A 19,980-nucleotide genomic window follows, 5' to 3' on the forward strand; every position below is an offset into this window, starting at 1 on the left:
TGGCTATTCCCAATTTCCCAATTCTGTTCTGTTACCCCCTGATTGCCCCTGGCCACTTCCACCCTTAATACTATCTAGACTCTATTCTCCCTCATCCAAGTGGTTCAGGTCTCTGACCTTCTGTTCACCCCAGCTTACTGACCACTCCCATTCAGATCCCTGGATCCCTCCCACAGTCTTTCTGTATATAAGATCATCTTGTCTACATTAAGGTGCTTAGATTCTTAAAATTTAGCCATGGCTCAGATTCTTAAGATTTGTCCCACTTGTAGTAGCAATACAAATGCTCAGATTTCTTAAGAGTCTATCCTGTATTGCTCACCTTTAATAAATCTTGTCTTTGGCTGAAAGAAGGCCTGAGTCAATTTCTTTCAGGCAGGACCCATTTGTTGTGATTTTGGGGTCCCAGCACCCCTAGCTTCTAAATTTCAACAGTCCTAATGCATAGAATAGTGTCAACATTGGTGAAAAGACAAAAGAAAAGGAATAAAAATCAAATGGAATGTTTTTAATTGATGAAGTTCAATACTTAACATTTAACATTAAATCTTGTAAGCAGCCTCCTATAAAGCAACCTCTACTTCACTGGATGTCATTAAGATATGCTAGAAATAAAGAATATTAAAACAGTTTGGGAACATGTTATTTTATCACTATTATCTTTCCAAGGAAATGTCTATATAAGGAAATGGCTGCCTATATGCTTTCAGGAACTTTAACTTGTTACACACTAACCTTAGGTGCTCAACAGAATCCTTAGTTGAGTATCTGAATACAAACAAAGCTTGTTATTCGGTTAAAAAAATAATTTAATGCTAAGCTCTCTCCTGACACATTAAATATGATAGGCAGAAGTGGCAGGGTGCTAATTACTTTAGTGCTGTGATCCATTTTCTAAATGGTGAGAACATCAATAATTCATCAGAAGTGGTTACTAAAACATTTCATGTCTGACAACCCGAGCCTAGCAAACCAGATGATAATCTTTTTTGTCTACTACTTGGCATTCAGAGATTTTCTTTTCATTATAAAATATAAATGCATTGTTCATTCTTGTGGCAGTTTAGATTATAAAAGATGGCAGATGTATAATGTGCCTCATTTTTATTGTTTGAGGTACTAAGGCAGGCCCAGCAAAGAAAAATCCAGAAGTCAAAAATTTTATGAAAATGAGTTTTACAAATACTTTTTTTGATAAAGTCTGAATGCTTTCTGCTAATAGGAGCTTGGTTATGTGAAACTGACAAAAATTATATAAATAGCAAATTAAGGAGCAACCAGGTCATTACATTGTAGCTAGGAAGACATGTCTGGTTTCTCAGTTTATTCCCCCATTTTTACTAGTCATGCTCAAAACTTTTAAAGCTCATAGTTCTGTAGAGCTGGGAAAAGACATTTGGGCAACTAGATGTCATGGTTGATAGAGCATTGGACTTGGAATCAGGAAGACTTAACTTCCTGAGTTCAAATCTGGCCTCAGACACTTACTAGAAATGTGACCCTGGGAAAGTCACTTAATCCTGTTTGCATCATTTCTGTATCTGTTGAGAGGGAGAGAGAGAGAGAGAGAGAGGAGGAAATGGCAAAGTGCTCCAGTATATTTGCCAAGAAAACCCCAAAATGGGGTCATGAAGAATCAGACATGACTGAAGTGACTAAATAACAACAACATAACCATATGGCTAAACTGATATCAGATGAAAACAACATGTCCATTTAAAAACATGTTGCTTAATAGTGTAAATCAATGTTATTAGGGAATCTCTTATGATGAAAGAAAGCAAGGTTTTCCAAATGTTTAAATTCAGGTATTTGTGATAAATTTTAATTCAACTAAAATCATTTCTATTTCATATAAAGATCATTTGAATTTTAAAGAATTTAGACTATTATCACCCATGCCTCACTAACATATATAATAGACTAAGACATATTATGGTATAAGAAGAAACAAAGAATCCTAAGGCATAAAAGAAACCTTAATTATATTTTAAGAATTGATCTTATCTCTATATATTCATTTTTGATACAATAGCAAGCAGGAAATGAAAACCTATATATATATATATATTTTGTTATCTTGATTGTCATTCTTTTTGGAGAAAAAGAATATTACAATATGTGCTTTAAAAATAAAGGCAGATGGGGCAACTAGGTGGCGCAGTGGATAGAGCATCAGCCCTGGATTCAGAGAACCTGAGTTCAAATCCGCCCTCAGATTCACAACACTTACTAGCTGTGTGACCCTGGGCAAGTCACTTAACCCCATTGCCTAATCAAAAAAAAAATCAAGGAAGACCAATGTTTCTTTTTGTTAATATTTGAGAAATTGCATTGAAACGATATGTATTATATATGTGCACACATGTATATATGTAACTATATGTACATGTATATATACACACATATACTCATAATAAAAAATAAGAAAATATTTTTGTCTAGAAAAATGGAGAAGGGAGTATGAGAGAGTTCCATTGAGCAGTGCAACCTAAGAAGATTGGCTCAGTAAATTGTTTTTTTCTTCCTTAATGTGATGAAGGTCTTATACAACTGTCTCAAAATGCACAAAGAACTGAATACCATACGTCCTAAAATCATTAGTGTTTCAGTCCACACAATTTTGTACAGGTAAAACCTGTGAAGAGTTCTTTATTTTTTTGGTAATTTCTTACCTGTAATTCTTCATTAAAATTTTGATTTATCCTAAGGATTACTTGCCAGATCTTTTTCATGACACTTTTGCTTTTGAGTACAATTAGATTCTCTCTCTCTCTTTACTCTCTGTCTCTCACTCTCTCTTGATCTCTCTCTCATCCATTTTGAAAGGATAACTGAAGTGAACCTCTTCAAATTAGTTTTACCATTAGCAATTAGGACTTTAGCAGCTTCTCGAATGAGTGGGTTGTTATTAATTGTGTCATCTTGAACTATGATTCAAGCTTTTATCCCATACAATGAGATTTTTATGATATCATGGGGAATTCTTGACTGAGACAATTTAATTCATTTTGCATGCATGATAATATATTAAGCACAACTCAGGTGTGACTTCCCAGAGAAGGACATTCCTCATAACCCAAGTTATAAGCACACTTTGTCAATTTTGATGTTTCCTTGTATATCTTCATACTTCTAAAAATTATATTTTATTTTTTCAATATGCAAAAATTTGCTTTTTCTCTCTTTTATTAATCCCACCCCCCCACCACCAAGAATAAAATAAGAACAAAATTCCTGTCACAAATATATACAATCAAGCAAAACAAATTTCCACTTTGTCCATGTTCAAATATGTGTATAAAGTTCTGAACTCTGATTTCTTTTTTTTAAATTGATTTTTAGTTTTCAACATTCACTTCCACAAGATTTTGAGTTCCAAATTTTCTCCCCATTTCATCCCTCCCCCACCCCAAGATAGCATGCATTCTGTATTCCCCTTCCCCTAATCTGCCCTCCCTTCTATCTCATGCCCCCCACCTTCACTTATCCCTTTCCCCTTCAATTTTCCTGTAGGGCAGGATAGATTTCTATATCCCATTTCCTGTATTTCTTATTTCTCATTTTCATGTGAAAACAATTTTTTAAAATGTGTTTTTAAAACTTTGGGTTCCAAATTTTCTCCCTCCCTCCCTCCGCACACACCTGCATTGAAAAGGCAAGCAACTCGATACAGGTTATACATGTATAGTCAGGCAAAATACTTCCATAGTAGTCATGTTGTGAAAAACTAAGTATATTTCCCTTCATCCTATCCCTCCCCCCCATTTATTCTATTCTCTCTTCTGACCCTGACCCTCCTCAGAATTGTTTCCTTCTGATTACCCCCTCCCCTCTATCATCCCTCTGTTCTCTTGTCCCCTTCCCCCTCCCAATTTTCCTGTAGGGTAAGATAGATTTCCATACCCAATTGAGTGTGTATGTTATTCCCTCCTTAAGCCAAATCCCATGAGAATAAGATTAACTCATTCCCTCTCACCTTCCCTCATTTCCCCTCCACTGTAAAAGCCTTTTCTTATATGTTTTATGTGAGATAATTTATCCCATTCTACCTCTCCCTTTCTTCTTCTCCCAGTATAATTCTCTCTCACCAGTTAATTTTATTCTCCAGATATCACCCATTCATCTTCAACTCACCCTGTGCCCTCTATCTATCTATCTATCTATCTATCTATCTATCTATCTATCCATGTATACATAGAATTTTTACCCTCCAACTACCCTAATACTGACAAAGGTCTCATGTGTTACAAATACTGTCTTTGCATGCAGGAATGTAAACAGTTCAACTTTAATAAATCTCTTATGATTTTTCTTTCCTGTTTAACTCTTCATGTTTCACTTGAGTCCTGTATTTGAAATACAAATTTTCTATTCAGTTCTGGTCTTTTCATCAAGAATGCTTGAAAGTCCCCTATTTCACTGAATGACTATTTTTTCCCCTGAAGAATTATACTCAGTTTTGCTGGGTAGGTGATTCTTGGTTGTAATCCTATCTCCTTTGCCCTGCAGAATATTATATTCCATGCCCTGAGGTCCCTTAATGTAGGAGCTGCTAAATCTTGTGTTATCCTGATTGTGTTTCCACAATGCTTCAATTGTTTCTTTCTGGTTGCTTGCAATATTTTTCTCCTTGACCTGGGAACTCTGGAATTTTGCTACAATATTCCTAGGAGTTTTCCTTTGGGGATCTCTTTCAGGAGGTGATTAGTGCATTCTTTCATTTTCTATTTTGCCCTCTGCTTCTAAAGTATCAGGGCAGTTTTCCTTGATAATTTCTTTTTTTAATTTTTTTTTATTTCTTGGCATATGAAGAAAAGACATAGTATTTGTATTTATTTGCCAGCTTCTTACATGTTCCCTGGAAAACATGAAATCACTGAGATGGGGAGGAAGAGGTTCTTGTCCCATCATCCCAACATCTGCTCTGAGGACATAGAACCTAAGTGAGGGAGAAATTCTAAAAAGAACCTTGAGGACACTGAGGGAAGGGCTGGAGGATGGGAGATTGGGAGATAGGTAGCTAAGGAAAGGTACTTCAATCTAGAGGCTGGAAAACACTTCAGTTCCAGTCTAACTCCAGGGTGGGTAAAGATATAGAGGAAAAGGAAGGGATTCCTGAGAATGGGGTTGGGGATCAGGGTCAACCTCTTGCCCTAGGGTTTGGAGAGAAAAATAGGCAGAAAGAGACGTATTGCTGGGGACAGGCCCAAAATCCTCATTTCTCCCCCAATATCTCATCTCTCTTTGTAGATTGAATTGAGGTGTCCTTAGGTAAAAGGGTGGGATTCTGGATTAAGGGATACTAAATCTGGGATCTGAGTATGGGCTCCAAGTCAGGGAGCTAGCTGCATACCATATCCAGAGCACCATATCACAAGGAGAGGAACTTGGAGTCTAGGAGGTACAGCTGGGAATTCAGGAGAGACAGAGTGTGGGGGTGGGTGGGGGAGGCATCTAAGGACCCAGAAGCATGCAACTTCAAGCTTCAAAGGGTGGCCTCTCAAGTTACAGAAATCTTAAGTTCAGGAGTACAAATCCAGAAGACAGATTCTCTAAGATAGCTCTTGGATTTTAGAGAACAGAACTTTGAATGGTGAGTAGGGGTGGGGGCAGTCAGGGCTTTAGAGTCTAGGGACCATAGTTTCATCCTAGGGGTTAGATTTCACTCAGCATCTATATCTTGGGGCCCAGGAAGTAACTGAAACTTTCTTTGAAGGTGAGCACAGAGGTATCACAAATCATGCTGGTCTAGCCCATGTGCCAAGCCCAAGTACAGGGTGAGCAGTGCAGCCAAGAGGATTCCATCAAGGCCCACTCGGGGCACAGCCCACAGCACTGTCAGGAGTTACACACACACAGGATGTCTCAAGTGCTCAAAGAGTCTCAGTGTCCGAGGGGACTTCAGAGCCAATGGCTCCCCTAGTCCCAGCACATGGTAATATACCTGTTTGAGGCCCATGAGCTCAGGATAGTCAAAAATCAAGAGTGTACTAAAAATGAGGAGCCAAGCGATGATGTGCATCACAAAGTAGAGAAGGGGTACCCTCATCACCCAGGGCTCCAATTGTGCTTTCCAGAGGACTGGGCCCTCTGGCACTGGCTCCCAATAATGCATCACCACATGGTCACAACTTTTGAGTGGTCCCGAGCAGTGGTTGCAAAGATGTGAAGCAAACAAATTCTACTCCAGTGCCAAAGGCCAGAACAAAAGAAGCTAAGGCCGCAGGGACCAAGAGCAGCACAGGGGCCATGGCTGGGGAAGTGGGACTAGGGACAGGGGATGATAATTTTTGAAAGATGCTGTTTAGGTTCTTTTGTTGATCATGGCTTTCAGGTAGTCCAATAATATTTAAATTTTTTCTCCTGGATCTATTTTCCAGGTCAGTTGTTTTTCCAATGAGATATTTCACATTGTATTCTATTTTTTAAAAATTCTTTTGGATTTGTTTTACAGTGTCTTGATTTCTCATAAAGTCACTAACTCCCAAGTGCTCCATTCTAACTTTTAAGGAAGTATTTTCTACAGTAAGCTTTTGGACTTCCTTTTTGATTTGGCTAATTTTGCTTTTTAGGGCATTCTTCTTCTCATTGGCTTTTTGGACCTCTTTTGCCATTTGGGTTAGGCTATTTTGTAAGATGTTATTTTCTTCAGTATTTTTTTGGTCTCCTTTAGCAAGCTGTTTACTTGTTTTTCATGATTTTCTTGCATCGCTCTCAGTTTTTCCTCCACTTCTCTTACTTGTTTCTTAAACTCCTTTTTGAGCTCTTCCATAGCCTGGGACCAATTCATATTTTTCTTGGAGTCTTTGGATATAGGAGCTTTGACTTTGCTGATCTTCTTCTGGTTATATGTTTTGATCTTCTTTCTCACCAAAGTAAGATTCTATGGTCTGATTCTTTTTGTGCTGCTTGCTCATGATGCCAGACAATCACTGGAGTTATAAACTCTTTGTTAAAGTAGGGATCTGCTTCTGGTGTGGAGAATGTACTGTCCCAAACTTTGAGGGTTTTGTGCAGCTGTTTTCAGAGATACTTCTAGGGACCTGTAAATTTTCAATTCTTCCAAGGTGCTATGATCAAAGATGAGGTGTTTACTCCTTTCCTGGCCTGTGCTCTGGTCTATGAGTGACCACAAGCACTCTTTTCTGTCTTCAAACTGTGATGAGGATTCCCTCTCCACAGCCACTACAAGTTCTACCACACCAGCGCTCCTCCTCACCCCAGGACAGCCACCCAGAACTGTGACCCAGATCTAAGCATGGGCAAAGCAAGATAGTCCTGCACCAGCAGAGAGATCCCTGCAATCTCTCTCTGATCAGCCACTTTATTACCCCTCAGTCTGTGGGTTGGAAGCTCTGGAAGCAGCCATTGCCCCAGGGATGAGCTTGGGGACTGGGGCTGGGACTGCCTGCTTCTCTCTCCCACCACAGACACAGACTTTTCCCACTGACTGTCTAAGTTGTCTTTGGCATTCGTGGGTTGAGAAGTCTGGAAACTGCCACAGCTGCCCATGATTCAGTCCTCTGAGGCCTGCTCCAGATTAGCTGGGGCCTGAATTCCCATACCAAACTGTGTTCCTATCCCAGCTCGGCATGATATACCTTCCTGGTCAACCATCCAGGCTGTCTTGGGGTGTAAATTGGTTTCACTCTGTCTTTTTGTGGGTTCTGCTGCTTTAGCATTTGTTTAGAGCCATTTTTTACAGGTATTTGGAGGGGTTTGGGGGAAAGCTCAAGGAAGTCATTGCTATTACTCTGCCATCTTGGCTCCACCCCTGAACTCTGAATTCTTTACCTTTCTATCAGGAAGTAGGTAGCAATCTTTTATCAATATTCCTTAGGAATTGTTGTCAACCTATTATGCTGATCAGAATTCCTAATTCTCTCAAAGTTGGTTGTCTTTATCTTACTGTTGTCATGATGTAAATTGTCAATGTAGCTCTGTTGACTATATCAGTTAATACAAGTCTTCCCAGATTTGTCTGAAATCATTCCCTTCATCATTTCTTTTTTTGTTTGTTTGTTTTGTTTGTTTGTTTTTTATTTTTTTATTTTTAATTAATTTATTTTGATTTATCAATAATCACTTCCATAAACTTATCAGTTTTAAATTTTTCTCCCCCTCCCTCCCACCTCCCTCTCCAAGACAGAGTGTAATCTGATATAGGGTATACATATACATTCCTATTAAACATATTTTCACGTTAGTGATGTTGTAAGTAAGAATTAGAACCAATAGGAGGAACCACCAGAAAGAGGAAGCAAAACACAACAGAAGAAAAAAAATAGCATATAGTATGCTTTGATCTGCATTCAAACACCATAGTTCTTTCTTTGGATGTGGATAGCATTTTCCATCATCCCTTCATCATTTCTTATAGAACAATAGGACTCCATTTGGTTAGCCATTACAAATTTATGGGTACCCTTTCAAATTTTCATTCTTTCACAAATCAAAAAGAACTCTCTATATTTTTTGTATATCCTTAGATTTTGTTTTCCTTTGGAATAATCCCTCCCTTAAATGCCCTCCCTCTAATTCCCTCTTCTCTCTTTTCCCCTCCCCTCCTATTTCTTTGTTGAGTGAAATGCATTTCTGTAGACAAATGTGTGTGTGTGTGAGAGAGAGAGAGAGAGAGAGAGAGAGAGATAAAGAGAGAGAGAGGGAATTCTTGCCTTTTTGGATCAGTTTAGATGAGAGTGAGTTTAAGTGTCAGTCATTATTCCCAAGCTCCTATTTTGTATAGATGTCATTTTTGGGAGATAATTTCCCCTAACCTTCCTTTTTCTTCCCCCTCCTAATCCATTTCTCTTCCTCTTGCTTTCCATCCTTTTCTTTTAAGTTCATCAAGATAAAATAGACCCATTCCCAGATCTTCTCTAAGAAGACACACTATAACTTCTGATGATGGTAGGTCTTATTTTATCATTGTTGATTCATGTTTACCTTTTTATGTTTCTTCTAATTGCTTTGTTTAAATAGCAACATTTCTATGCTTAGAAGTTTTCTATTTCATTAAAGATTATTTATTTTTCTCTCTGTAAGATTGCACTCAGTTTCATTGGCTAAATTATCATTGACTTTAAGACGATATGTATCCTTTGCCTTCTCTTCCAGATTCCAAGCTGTAAACTCCTTTGTGGTACTGGCTGCTAAATCATGTGCAATCCTCATTCTGACTCTTTGGTACTTGAATTCTTTTTTTCTGATTAACTGGAGTATTTTTTTTTCTTTGATGCAGAAGCTCAGATTTTATCTATCCAAATGGGGAAAGGACCCACATGCACAAAAATATTTATAGCAGCTCTTTTTGTGGTGGCAAATAATTGGAAATTGAGAAGATGCCCATCAATTGGGGAATGGCTGAACAAGTTGTGGTATGTGAATGTATTGGAATACTATTATGTTATAAGAAATGATGAACAGGCAGACTTCAGAAAAACCTGGAAAGACTTATATGGACTGATGCTAAGTGAAGTGAGCAGAACCAGGAGAACATTGTACACAGCAACAGTCACATTGTGCAATGACTAATATTGATAGACTTAACCCTTCTCAGCAATACAAGAATCTAAAACATCTCCAAAGGCCTTATGATGGAAAATGCTATCCATATACAAAGAAAGAACTATGGAGTTTGAATGCAGATCGAAGCATACTATTTGCTATTTTTTTCTTCTGTTGTGTTTTGTTTCACATTTCTGGTGGTTCCTCCTATTGGTTCTAATTCTTCCTTATAACATCACTAATGTGAAAATATGTTTAATAGGAATATATACACATAGCCTGTATCAGATTGTGTGCCATCTTCAGGAAGGAGGTGGGAAGGGAGGGGGAGAAAAATTTAAAACTCAAAAGCCTATGGAAGTGTGTTGATCATTCAAAATCAATTAATAAAATATTTAAAAAAATATAGGAGGTTAATTCATGAAGAGAATTTCAGAGTTCAAAATTATAGGCTGACCCTTCAGAGTCCCATAATTACATAGCACTGGATTTGAGAGAGAGGATTTGGGTTTGGATTCTGGTTCTGACTTAGTACTTGTTTGGCCTTTGACAAGTAATTAATCTCTCTGTACCTCAATTTTCTTGCTAATGAAAATAAGAGACCCTAGAGCCTTTCTAACTCTGTATCTATGAATCTATGATCCTGCTAAAAGTGGCATTAGTGTAGATGTCCCTTCTCACAAAACAAGGCAACTAGAGGTAGAAGAGATGGAGAAGCATTCAGGCAAGATAAAATACAAGAAAAAAACTCCATCTCATAACTCATTTCTTATATCATTTGACGTAGTTCAACTTAATCTCTATTCTAATTTCAAACCTTTAAAAATTATTTTATTTTTAAAAATCATATTTTAATAGATATTACCAAGTGATAGTAAAGGAAGAAGACATCATTTCTGGCTAGAGTAACTAGGGAAGGTTTCATGACAAAATGGCATTGTAAATGGAATGTTTCATTGACAAAGTTGATGATTCAGGAATTTGGTGAATGTTTTACAGAGAAGAGTAGGTACTTTGAACAAAGGTAAGGGGGAAGAAGAAGCAAGCAAAGTTTTTTTTTGTTTTTTTTTAGGGAATGGTGACTAGTGCTTAAATAATGTATTCGTGATACATAACAAATGAGATTTTGAGATAGTCTACAAGTTTTTGACTTTTCTTATTGCTTACTCCTGCATCATGTTTTCTAACATACTTTTTTTACTGCCCTACCTCTCTTTCTCACTTTTGTATTGAAGTTATCAAATATTAAACTATATGTTGATTCAGTTTATTTTGGAGAGTCTTATCAGGTTCCTTGTAGACATTTTTAAACCTTCTCATTTTCTGCAATAGATATTGATTCTTAAGATAAAAATATCTTCATGATGATATTATTAATGCATATCATGAACACTGGACTATGAAATAATTGACTAAGTACCCATGAAATCGTGTTTCTTATTGATTTTGGAAGCTCAACACAATTCCATCAATGTCTTTATATGACTCTAAAAGAAAAACCTGTGAGTTATTCTCCTATTTCCCTGTGAACTTTTGCTTTCTGGTTTCAGTTATACTGAGATAGCCAAGATTGATATGATTTGGTTCCTCCGGAAGTACTTCTACTTGGTCACCTGACACAGAAATCACATCCAGGTAACAATATATGAGGTAATATTTGTAAATGATCTAATAACCATGATTCTTGAAAATTTTTGCCCCCTTTCTATAAAATATTAAGATGGAAGCACCCCCTACCCCATCAAATCATCTTAAAAAATTAACTGCCCAGTGTATTTAACAACATGAACAAATATACAAATAAGCAATCAAGCAAAAAAAAAAAACAGGAGAGATCCCTCAGAATCTCAATGGCACATACATAACTATATAATGTTCATGCATGCATCATAGGCAAACATAATAGGAAAAAAATTAGACACTTTTTTAGGTGGGATGAGGGGAGATAAAATAGTCCATGATATATGGTATTATATTTCTTTTTGTAAAAAAACAAAATGTTTATTTTCCATTAGCATTTTTCCAACACTATTAGAGCATTTGGGGTAAAACTTAAGACCACTTTTTGGTAGTTTCTACCCACTCAGTGGCCTGAGCAGTAGGAGACACAGACCAGTTTTCAGTAGCCAACTGAGTACTCCAATGTTTGGTAGGGAACTGATGAATGGGCACAGATGGTGCCTGTACTCCCTCAGACCAATCAGACCAACCTCTGGTTGCATAGGCGTAAATTCTGGGTCAGGTGCAGTCCATTCACCCTGAAACTTCTCCTTTGTCACTGCTTTCTCAGCTGCAGCCTGCTCTTCCTTTTTAATCTTCTCTGGAACCCTGTAGAAATAAAGATTGGGCATAACCTACCATGGGTGTTCATGGGATATGGAACCATACATATGTAGGACTTCATGGGCCAGCATCCACCCATCAGACCCATTGAGTGAGCTTCCTTGTTGCTACATGGAATGGCAATATCCACATAGTGAAGTGGAGAGATTGTGTTGCACAATGCAATGATTGGGAGATTAACATATAATGCTTGAGTCAGAGGCTGATGATCTGCCTGAGGATTAGTGACCACAAGGAGGTGAGGCTCCCTGAAAGCTGCCTGGATCTTATTAGTAAAATTGGCTGATGTAAAATGTCTAGCAATAGATGTAGCACCACTGGGAGCAGCAAATTTTTGAACAGCTAGCTGGCCAATGTTCCTGGAGGACATGACAGTAATATCAGCTCGATTTTCAATGCAACAATGGCATGAGCTGCCAGCAGAAACTTTTCCCAAATTCTCTTCAAATTAAAGATGTAGATGCCATCACTCTTTCTTTTGTAGATATATTGTTCCATTTGGTATTCCAAATTGGGGCCACACAAATGCATTCCTACAGCAAGGAATTTGGGGACATCATCCTCCATCTTGAAGACATTTAGGGCTCTGAACATTGTGAAAGTTTCCCTTTAAAGTTATGACAGAAACCAAGAACAATGCCATATGGAACCCTCTTACAGACAATGTGGAAAGGTGATGGTATTATATTTTGTTAGAGTAGTTTGTCCTGTTCTGACAAAGGAGGAGAGGAGCTGTATTGCAAAGATAGCAAAGAAAGAAGAAAAGAGCCTACATGTATAAAAAATGTTTATAGCAGCAACTTCTGTGGAGGCAAAAATCCTGGAAACTAATATGCTTATATTTGAAGAATGGAAGAACAAATTCTGATCTTTGAGTATTATGGAATACTATTTTGCTGCAAGAAATGAGAGAAAAGGGGTCTTCAAAGAAACATGAAAAATTTATATGAATGAATAAAGAGTGAAGTGAGCAGAACCAGGACAATAATATATAGCATAACTTCAACATTGAAAAAGCAACAATATTGAAAGGTTTAAGGGTTCTAATCTATATGACCCTGGGCAAGTCATTTAACTTCTATCTAAGTTGCTTGAATTGTAAAACAAGGGTCATAAATAGGAACTAGAGGGAAAGGTTGTTTTGAGAATCATATGAGATAACATTTTAAAGTGCTTAGCACAATATCTGGTAGGCACTTAGTAAATGTTTCCTTCTCTTTTTAATTTCCTCCCTTCCTTCCTCTCTTCATTCCCTGAAAAAAAGGATTTTGAAAATCAAGTAAGAGAAGTAGAGGAAAAATTAGGAAGAGAAGTGAGTGATGCATGGAAATCATGAAAAACAAGTCAATAGCTGCTAAAGGAGATCCAAAAAATACTGAAGAAAATAACACCTTAAAAAAATAGCCTAACCCAAATGGCAAAAGAGGTCCAAAAAAGTCAAGGAGGAGAAGAATGCCTTAAAAAGCAAAATTGGCCAAATGGAAAAGGAAGTCCAAAACTTACTGAAGAAAATGTTTCCTTAAAAATTAGAATGGAGCAAATGGAAGCTAGTGATTTTATAAGAAATCAAGACACTGTAAAACAAACCCAAAAGAATGAAAAAAAAAATAGAAAACAATGTGAAATGTCTTATTAGAAAAACAACAGACCTGGAAAATAGATCCAGGAGAGAGAATTTAAAAATTATTGGAATATCTGAAAGCCATGATCAAAAACAAAAGAGCTTAGATATCATCTTTCAAGAAATTATCAAAGAAAACTGCCCTAATATTTTAGAACCAAAGGGCAAAACAGAAATTGAAAGAACCACCAATCACCTTCTGAAAGAGATCCCCAAAGGAAAACTCCTAGAAATATTGTAGCCAAATTCCAGAGTACCAAGACAAAGAAGAAAATACTGCAAGCAGCCAGAAAGAAACAATTCAAGTATTGTGGAAACACAATCAGGATAACACAAGATTTAGCAGCTTCTACATTAAGGTACTATAGGACTTGGAAAATAATATTACGGGGGGCAAAGGAGATAAGATTACAACCAAGAATCATCTACCCAGCAAAACTGAGCATAATCTTTCAGGGGAACAAATGGATATTCAGTGAAAGAAAGGACTTTCAAGCATTCTTGATGAAAAGACCAGAGGTGAATAGAAAATTTGACTTTCAGATACAAGACTCAAGAGAATCATGAAGAGGTGAATAGGAAAGAGAGATCATAATAGATTTATTAAGGTTGAACTGTTTATATTCTGCATGGAAAGATGATATTTGTAACTCACGAATCCTTTGTCCGTATTAGAGTAGTTGGAGGGAAAAATTTTATTTATGTATATAGATAGATAGATAGATAGATAGATAGATAGATAGATAGAGGGCACAGGGTGAGCTGAAGATGAAGGGGTGATATCTGGAGAATAAAATTAAGGGGTAAGAGAGGAGTATATGGAGAGAAGGAGAAAGCAAGGGGTAGAATAGGGTAAATTATCTCACATAAAACAGACAAGAAAAAGCTTTTACAGTGGAGGGGAACTAGGGAAGGTGAGAGGGATTGAGTGAATCTTATTCTTATTGGATTTGGCTTAAGGAGAGAATAACATACACACTCAATTGGGCATGAAAATCTATCTTACCCTATAGCAAAATAGAAGGGGGAAAGGGACAAGAGATCAGGGGGATGATAGAGGGGATGGCAGATTGAGGGAGGGGACAATCAAGAGAAAACACTTCTAAAGAGAGAGAAGGTCAAAAGAGAGAATAGAATAAATGGGGGGCAGGATAAGATGAAGGGAAATATACTTAGTTTTTCACAACATGACTACTATAGAAGTGTTTTGCATGACAACGCATGTATAACCTGTATGGAGTTGCTTTCCATCTAAATGAGAGTGGGTGGGGCTGACTTAATGAAATGAATACATATTTACAAAAAATATAAATTGCCCAGATTAAAAGAAGAGGAAGTAAAATACTTAAATAACCCCACCTCAGAAAAAGAAATTGAACAAGCCATTGATGAACTCCCTAGGAAAAAATCTCCAGGACCAGAAGTATTTACAAGTGAATTCTATCAAACATTTGAAGAACAATTGATTCCAATATTATATAGACCTATTTGGGAAAATAGATGAAGAAGGAGTCTCACCAAATTCTTTTTATGATACAAATATGGTGCTGATACCTAAACCAGGAAGAATCAAAACAGAGAAAGAAAATTATACACCAATTTCACTAATGAATATAGATGCAAAAATTTTAAACAAAATATTAGCAAATAGATGACAGCAACTTATCACAAGAATAATATACTACTACCAGGTAGGATTTATACCAGGAATGCAGGGCTGGTCCAATAATAGGAAAACTATCAGCATAATTAATCATATCAACATCAAAACTAACAGAAATCACATGATCATCTCAATAAATGCAGGAAAATCTTTTGACAAAATACAACACCCATTCCTATTAAAAACAATAGACAGCATAAGTATTAATAGAATCTTTCTTAAAATAATAAATAGAATCTATCTAAAACCTTCAAGAAGCATTATATGTAATGGGGACTAGGTAGAAACATTTCCAATAAGATCAGGTGTGAAACAAAGATGTCCATTATCACCATTGTTATTCAATAGCAATAAGAGAAGAAAAAGAAATGGAAGGTATTAGAAGAGTCAAAGAAGAAACAAAGTTATCACTCTTTGCAGAAGACATGATGATATACTTAGAGAATCCTAGAGAATCAAGTGAAAAACTACTTGAAATAATAAATAACTTTAGCAAAGTTACAGGCTATAAAATAAACCCACAAAAAATCATTAGCATTTCTATATATTAACAACAAAGCCCAACAGCAAGAGATAGAAAGAGAAATTCAATTGAAACTTGCTGTAGACATTATAAAATATTTAGGAGTCTACCTGCCAAAACATACCCAGGAACTTTATGAACACAACTACAAAACACTTTTCACACAAATAAAGTCAGATCTAAATAATTGGAAAAAGATCAGTTGCTCATGTGTAGGCCAAGGTAATATAATAAAAATGACAATCTCCATAAGCTAATTTACTTATTCAGTGCCATACCAATCAAACTACCAAATAATTATTTTATAGAGTTAGAAAAAATAATAACAAGATTCATTTGGAAGAACAAAAGGTCCAGAATATTAAGGGAACTAATGAAAAGAATTGTAGGGGAAGGTGGTCTAGCTATTCCAGATCTATTCCAGATGTATTATAAAACAGCCATCATCAAAACTGCTTGGTACTAGCTAAGAAATAGAGTGGTGGATCAGTGGAATAGGTTAAATATGCAAGACATAGTATTCAATGACTATAATTATCTATTATTTGATAAACCTGGAGACCCCGGCTTCTGGGATAAGTACTCACTCTTTGAAAAAAAAACTGCTGGGAAAACTGGAAAAGAGTATGACAGAAACTAGGTATAGGCCAAAATCTCACACTACATACCAAAATTAAGTCAAAAAGGGTTCATGATTTAGATATAAAGGCTGAAATTATGAGCAAATTTGGAGAGCAAGAAATAGTTTACCTATCAGATTTATGGAGAATAGAAGAATTCATGATGAAACAGGAGATAGAGAACATTACAAAGGGCAAAATGGATAACTTTGATTACATGAAATTGAACAGTTTTTACACAAACAAAGCCAATGCAACTAAGATTAGAAGGAAGGTAGAAAATTGGGAAAGAATTTTCACAACCAGTGTCTCTGATAAGGGCCTCATTTCTAAAATATATAGAGAATTAAGTCAAATCTTTAAGAATAGAAGTCATGCTCCAATTGATAAATGGTCAAAGGATATGAACAGGCAGTTCTCAGATGAAGAAATTAAAGCCATCTATAGTCATATGAAAAAATGCTCTAAATCACTATTGATTAGAGAAATGCAAATCAAAACAACTCTGAGGTACCACATCACACCCATCAGATTGGCCAACATGACAAAACATGAAAATGATAAATGTTGGAGAAGATGTGGGGAAATTTGAACACTAATGCATTGTTGGTGGAGTTGTAAAATGATCCAACCATTTTGGAGAGCAATTTAGAACTAGGCCCAAAGTACTATAAAAATGTGCATACCCTTTGACTCAGCAATAGCACTTCTTGGTCTGTATCCCAAAGAGATCATGCAAATGGGAAAAGGACCCACATGTACAAAAATTCATAGCAGCTTTTTTGTGGTGTCAAAGAATTGGAAATTGAGAGGATGGGGAATTGGCTGAGCAAGTTGTGGTATATGAATGTGATGGAATATTATTGTGCTATAAGGAATGATGAACAGGCTGACTTCAGAAAAACCTGGAAAGATTTGTATGGTCTGATGCTGAGTGAAGTGAGCAGAAGCAAGAGAAAGTTGTACACAAAAACAGTCACGTTGTGCGATGACTAATATTGGTAAACTTAACTCTTCCCAGCAATATAAAGATCTAAGACATCTTCAAAGGCCTCATGATGGAAAATGCTATCCACATCCAAAGAAAGAACTAGGGAATTTGAATTGTTATTTTTTTCTCTTCTGTTGAGTTTTGTTTCCTCTTTCTGGTGGTTCCTCCTATTGGTTCTAATTTTTTCTTACAACATCATTAATATGAAAATATGTTCAATAGGAATGTATATGTATAACCTATATCAGATTGTGTGCTGTTGGGGAGGGTGTTGGGGAGAAAGGGGGAGAAAAATTTTAAACTCAAATGCATATGGAAGTGATTGTTGCTAAATCAAAATAAATTATTAAAATAATTTTAAAAATTGAGAGTGGGTAGGGAGGGAGGAAGGGAGAAAATTTGGAACCCCAAATTTTAAAAACAAAAGTTAAAAAAAATATACTTACCTTGAGTTCAAATCTGGCTTCAGACACTTGGCATTAGCTGTGCGACCCTGGACAAGTCACTTAATCTTGGCTGCCTCACCAATAATAATAATAATGATAATAATAATAATAATAATATATATATATATATAAGAAGAAGAAGAAGAAGAAAAATAAATAAAAATAAATAGACTAACCTAAATAGTAAAAGAAGTCCAGAAAGCCAATGAGGAGAAGAATGCTTTAAAAAACACAATTGATCAAATGGAAAAGGAAGTCCAAAAGTTCAGGGAAGAAAAAAAAGTCCTTACAAATTAGAGTGGAAGAAATGGAAGCTAATGAATCTGTGAAAAATCAAGAAATTATAAAAAAAAACAAAAGAATGAAAAATAGAGGACAACGTGAAATAGTTTGTTGGAACATAAACTGACCTGGAAAATAGATCCAGAAGAGTTAAATTAAAAATTATTGAACTACCTGAAAGCTGTGTTAAAAAAAAAAAGCCTAGACATCATCTTTCAAGAAATTATGAAGGAAAACTGCCCTGATATTCTAGAACCAGAGAGTAAAATAGAAATTGAAAGAATCCCCTGAATCAGCTCCTGATGGAGATCCCCAAAGGAAAACTCCTAGGAATATTATAGCAGAATTTCAGAATTCCCAAGTGAAGGAGAAAATATTGCAAGCAGCAAGAAGCAATTCAAGTATTGTGGAAACACAATCAAGATAACACAAGATTTAGAAGCTTCTATATTAAGGGATCAAAGGACTTGGAATATAATATTCTTGAGGTCAAATGAGCTAGGATTAAAACCCAGAATTACCTACCCAGCAAAACTGAGTATAATCCTTCGGGGAAATTCTTGCCCTACAGGAAAAAAGAAGGGGAATGGGATAAGAGGAAGCATGCATGATAGAAGAGAGAACAGATTGGGGTAAGGAGTATTCAGAATGCATGTTGTTGGTGTGGGGGAAGTCAAATACGGGGAGAAAATCTGGAACTCAAAATCTTGTGGAAGTGAATGTTAAACACTAAAAACAAATAAATTAATAAAAAATGGAAGAAAAAAAGTGGAATGAAGTAGTTCCATTCTTAATAATGCTAATCTCTTGAGAATCTTCCCTGTGCTAAAACTAGACCTCTCTTTATTATCAAAATTCAAAATTTCAAGATTATTACTACATTACCTCCAAGTCATCTCACCTTTAGCCTGATCATGCCATGGTCTCTTTTAAATGAAAATAAGATACTACATAAAAAAATGTCTATAATCATATCCCTTTATCACAAGATGTGGCCATATAACATTGTTACTTTACTCCCCTTGTAGTGACTGATTGGATTGTTATTTCTAAGACAATCTAATAAGCAACCATAAGAGACCACTCAAGTATTTATCTTGAGTGCACTGGTAGTGTAAAAAAAAAACTGCATATATTTCAAACTTCTACTTGGAATTATAAAAGTTACATAATTTTCAGTATAGTTATGTATCATTATCTCAAAAGAAGAATACTAGTTCTTTTCAATCCATGTTTCATTATTGTTAGTATCAGGAAATTGTTGATGGAGAGATAATTTAGGAAGAAGGGGGAAAAATACTACATGCCATTCTAAATATCTGTACTTCCTCAAACCTATTTCACATCTATTTTCCCCACAAAGGTCTCTTGGATCAGAATAGTGTTAGAAGTTTACACATGTCTAACCAGTGAATCTTTTACTCTTAGAGAAATTGACCACAGTCAGAAAAGCTTCTAGAAATGGTACCATCTTTCTTAAAATTGCCTACTGACTTAAATAAGCACTGAAGATAGAGACTTTACTTCCTGTATATACCCTGACACTTTCTCATAAAAGTGATAGTCTTGTAAAAACAAACAAGCAAATAAAGAGCTGTTCCAGTGGATACAGATTTAAAGACTTCTTTGTGCTGCCTCATAGCCCAAACCACCTTCTCTCCAAAATTAGGATGGCTGCTTTAAATGTCATCAGAGAATGGCATGGATTTTCTTTTAATAATTCACATACAATACTATTATATTTCTAGCCGCTATTTTTAATGTACACATTTTCAAGTAATAGAACATGTAACATACACACAAAATTGATTTAAAGGTGACCTTTGTATGAAAAATATCATCAATGGGATTTAATCAGAAAAGGGCAGGAAATTCAGAGTTCCCAAAGGGATTGCAATTACAAGTCATAAAATATCTTATATTTTATTGCTAAGATTGCAGAAATCTTTTCCATAAAATGGCTTAAAATGAAACAGAAGGT

The 19,980-nt window shown here is 36.0% G+C and overlaps 1 pseudogene; it reads right to left on the reverse strand.

The window, feature by feature from the left end:
• Nucleotides 1–11,562: 11,562 nt before the first annotated feature.
• On the reverse strand, nucleotides 11,563–12,447 carry LOC114046611 (annotated as a pseudogene).
• Nucleotides 12,448–19,980: the final 7,533 nt, after the last annotated feature.

This window comes from Vombatus ursinus, unplaced genomic scaffold (assembly GCF_900497805.2).
Source record: "Vombatus ursinus unplaced genomic scaffold, bare-nosed wombat genome assembly UNPS02014784.1, whole genome shotgun sequence".
Taxonomy (NCBI): Eukaryota; Metazoa; Chordata; class Mammalia; order Diprotodontia; family Vombatidae; genus Vombatus; species Vombatus ursinus.